The following is a 4,783-nucleotide window of genomic DNA, read 5'->3' as shown; positions in this document are numbered from 1 at the left end:
TTCAAGAAATGTACAGCAATAAGACATGTGAATTATGCCCCATTGTGAATGGTGTTAAGGAAGAACAACATCACAACCCACGAAGTCCTACAGGAGGGGTAGGTTCTTCCAAGTTTTCTCAAGAGACCCTAGAAAATAAAATGCAAATTAATATTGCCTGCCGTGGCCTGAATGTGACCCCCTTTCAAATTCCTATGTTGAAACTTAATCACCATCACCAAGAGGTGGAGCTTTTTGAAGGTGATTGTCATGAGGTCTTCACCATTATAAATAGAATTAGTATCTTATAAAAGGGCTCCAGAGTACTAGCTAGGCTCCTTTCTCCTGCTCCTTCTTCTCCACAGGAAGACACAGCAGGAAAGCCCTCATCAGACTCTGAGTATTGGCTCACTGACCTTGTACCAGGCTCCAGAATTGCTTGCTTAAATTTCTCTTCTTTATAAATTCCCAGTCTAAAGTATTCTATTATAGTAGTAGAAATGAACTGAGATAAAACCTCCTAAGAAGTGATCAGAAAGTGCTCTCAAAAAGATGTTGTGAGAGGCAGGATTCAAGATGGTGCCCAAGATTTCACCCAGAGGGTTCATTCTCCTTCGACAGTAGAAAGACCATTCTAAGTAGCTATTATTCTTATTTGGTTATCACTCAATTACCACTAAACCTACTTGGTTACTTCATTACCACTGTCTTTGGTAATCAAAAGAATATTGTCCTGTGCTCGCTTTGACAGCACATATACTAAAATTGGAATGATACAGAGAAGATTAGCATGGCAAGGATGACATGCAAATTTGTGAAGCGTTCCATATTTTTATGGATAAAAAAGTTGTGGTATTTTTATACAATGGAGTACTACTCAGCTATAAAGAATGACCACATTGAGACATTTATACATAAGTGGACGCAGCTTGAGACCATACTCATAAGTGAAATAAATCAAACTCACATGTATAAATACCGAATAGTTTCCCTAGTGTAAGAAATGATAAGAATACATAGAAGTATGTGGTAATCATAATTCCCAATCATATTGGTTTGAAGCCGTATAATGTTTTCACTCAGTAACCGCAATGGTTTTTACCTGGGTTGTTCGATTTTAGTATCTATGACAGCACGAATAGCTATTTTGAAGAAAGCAACACAACATAAAAGCTAGTGCTGATTTAATATCGTCTTGTTTTGAAGTCCTATCAAGCTGTAGTACATCTGTTTCCACTGGTTTTAACATGTTGTATCTTATTATACTTCACTATATGCTATAGTATAAACAAAATTCTTTATAAGCAAAGAGATAATATAGAAACCATTGTTCGTTTTCTATTAGCAGGTTCTAAATACCCTGTAATTCTTGCATTCTCTTGAAAGGCTTCACACTGTCTAGATATGCTTGATATTATAGCATGCGAAGTTACTCAAATAATTTAAGGAAAGAGGCACTATGGCGACTACTATTATGTTAGATTATCTGGTGGTGAAACACAATGATGCTTGAATTGCTCAGTTCTGCCCTGAGTTGTTCTATTACAATTGTCCTCTCTTATCTCAATCTCTCCCCCCTTTTTTTAAATTAATCTATTTTCTCTCATTTTTTTAATTAAGGGAAAACTAAATTAAAAATAACGGGACATATTATAGTAACTTTTTTGTTTTCCTATTAACCTGACTTGAACCCCAGTATTGCTCTCCCATCTTGTTCTGTCTGATTATTATATATTCTATTTTGTTTGATAGTATCAAGTTTGAGGGTAGAGGCAATCACTTTGAAGGCAATAAGATATACTATGATGCCCAATATGGATTGACTATTATCCTTTTTTTGAAGTCCTGTAAGGTCCTCAGTGTAGGTTTTATTGGTTTTGTTCTGTACTGTTTTGATCAATTCTATTATACCTGATGATATAGACAACTCAGTTTAAAAATAGCAAGAGGCACAATGGTAACCACTTTTGATCACCTGGTATTCTATTTTTGCATCATGTGCTATGCCCACCCTTGTGTTCTAACTGATTCTGTTTTGCTTAGTCACATTTGGTTTTATTCTCTTCAAAAAAGTAATAAGAACCATGAGAGTAATAAACCCTAAAAGTCTAATTGTTACTGTAAAAAAGAGAGGAAAGTAAGGTGGACTAAGGGATATAACCGCAGGTATGTTCAAGTGTGTAGGATGGAAAACCATATAACTGAGCTTTTGTTGGATCATTGAATGGAAATGTCTCCAATTCCACTGTATAAATGTCCACTTTATATGCTTTAATTTAGTGATATGGACAACTGTTTCTGGGAAGATAATATGCAACCTTATTAACTGGTGATTTCGTACTGTATATATTTTTTCATGAAATATTGTATTATTTGTACCCTTTTACTGCATTGTTTTTTTATGTCCTTCCTTTTTTTTTCTTCTCTCTTTAAATAAATAAAAAAAAGAATATTGTCCTACATAGTCTAGCCCCAACACAAGAGGACTTCATTAAAGATGAAGCTGCAGGTACTGTCTGGAAAGGAAAACCACTTGGCAGAATAGCACAAGGCTTCAGAAACCAAAGGCAGTCCCAGCGAACAGCCATAGAAAAGTGAACTCCACCAATCTAAGCAAGCTTGGATGAGAACCCTAAGCCTCACAGGTGAGCCCAGCCCCTTCATTTTGGCCTGCTGGGATCCCTGAAGATAGGTCCCAGTTGGACACATCCCAATCCCCAGACGCCAAGAAACTGTGAAGCAGTAACTGCGTGCAGGTTTGGGCTGGAAAGTTTGTCATAATGTGTTATATAGCAATAGAAAATTTGTATAAATGCATGAAATTATTCAAAAATGATAATGTGATTCCTTACTTAATTAGAGCACATTTCTTAAAAAATGAAAAGTTAACTCTGATCAGGTGAGTTAGCCCCGCTGAAAAAAATCATTGTAAATTCTCCACCTGGAAATCAATAGACTAGCAGGCCTTCCCCCAACCACTCGCCTTCCATCTCAGTCCAGTGACATCTACCGAGGATCTGTATTTTAGTTTTTTTCTGCATGCCTTTGTGTTTCCTCAGTTCTATCACCATCTCTGAATCAAAGTCATACTAACAAGACTATTTTATGTTCTCTTATGTTCTCCTGATTATGGATCAAAGCCCACTGTGTGGTCCCCACCTTTATGTAGTTCTTCCTTGGTGTCCCATAAGTATTAACAAACAAACCCCACAAGCACAGGGCACAAAACCCACCATTTTCCTTACTACCTGATTCAGTCCTCTTAGTGACACCTCTGATGGGGCCTCTAATGCCCACTGAACCCAATGAACCAGTGCTAGGAGAATGAGCGTCCCCACCAAAGCATCAGTGTGTTGGAATCTTTGGGGTCCTTCATGCACTGGAGGAACTCCTGGCAAACCATTCATAGCTTCTCTGGATGTGTAGATAAATGTTCATATAAGGTTCTTGTGTGTAGCTGAAGCATTTATATGGCACCAAAACACCAGAAAGCCTGTCAAAGTCCACTAGACCTTGTCACAAATTAGTGTCCACTTCCCAAAGTGCTACTATACTCTGATTTTCACCTTTCCACCCCCAGACCCTTCTAACTAATAATAGGTAGAAGTTTGGTTACCAAGGCACCTCAGGTCTTTCTTTTGCCCCAAGGTAGCTCTCTAAGTGTCATCCATCTGCCCCATCTTAAAAAGCTACACTGATCTCCTCAACAGAATGTTCCCTCCCTCATCAGCTGTTAGGACAGCAGTTCTATGATATGTTTCTCAATGTGGCAGAACATAGATCTCCAAATAACTTACAGCAGTTTTAATAAAGCAACTTGATACAGTCAGCATCTGCTGCATAAGAACCGTGTATGTTAGAGACTTAACCAGCAGTGACCTGATATTATGTATTCCTGAGGACTGACTGACAGCTTACTCTGAACTCTGGACCCTGGCCTGGAGGGCCTGAGTGGGCCTCCTTTCCACACCTGGTGATTCGTGTTAAGATAGCTGAGCACCAGGGTTGCTTACACACTGTCACTCATCCTCCAGAAGTAACTCAGGCACCTTCCCAAGGTTGTCTTGGGCAATGTTCCTAGAGAGAAACAGAAACCATACATCTATAAAAGCCTAGTCTCACGAGTCACACAATGTCATTTCTTCCATATTCTGCTGGTCAAACACATCATCATGAGACCAGAAAAGGGGCAGGCAGGTTTAGATGGGGGTCATCTGAGCACTGATACATTCTACTAACTGGCTATCTGCTGTATGATCAGAACATGCTGTGAATGCTTAAATTTTAAAAATGTATTACAGTTAAAGACACATTGCCATTAACTTCTATCAAAACCCTCCCCTTTGCTTCAAACACACCCTATTGTTCTTGTCATTTTGAAGCAGTTCTAGAAGTCCTCTTTCATGAGTGTCATTAGTTGCAGTATCTTGGTCTTGCCTTTCCATTGGATGGCACTGGGCAGCAACATTTACCATACTTGTTTAAAATCACATATTGTAAAGCCACAAAAGAAAACTTCCAGCACTGCTTCAGAAAGTGGCAAGAATAATCTGGCAAGTATGTTAGGATCAAAGGGGAATATTTTTAGGGCAGTTAACAGCAATGTGACTCTCACTGTGATAAATTATTTTTTTTGAAATATTCACTGTATATTTTGATCATATCATATTTCTGCTTCATTTTCTCACTCGTGCTCATGTGAATCTATTCTCATTCTCCTGCCATCCCTGTCTCTCACACACACGCAAATCAGACCCAGGTCCACAGAATCTTGACCAGGGGATAAACCCAAGAAATAAAGCAC

General features: G+C 38.5%; 1 pseudogene; it reads left to right on the top strand.

Annotated features, from left to right (window-relative positions):
* Window positions 1-714: 714 nt before the first annotated feature.
* On the top strand, window positions 715-813 carry LOC111755806 (U6 spliceosomal RNA; annotated as a pseudogene).
* Window positions 814-4,783: the final 3,970 nt, after the last annotated feature.

This window comes from Cavia porcellus, unplaced genomic scaffold (genome assembly GCF_034190915.1).
Source record: "Cavia porcellus strain 051 isolate PalLab524CR breed Dunkin Hartley unplaced genomic scaffold, mCavPor4.1 scaffold_22, whole genome shotgun sequence".
Taxonomy (NCBI): domain Eukaryota; kingdom Metazoa; phylum Chordata; class Mammalia; order Rodentia; family Caviidae; genus Cavia; species Cavia porcellus.
The sequence above is the reverse complement of the archived record's forward strand: the minus strand, read 5'-3'. Positions and strand labels throughout refer to the sequence as shown.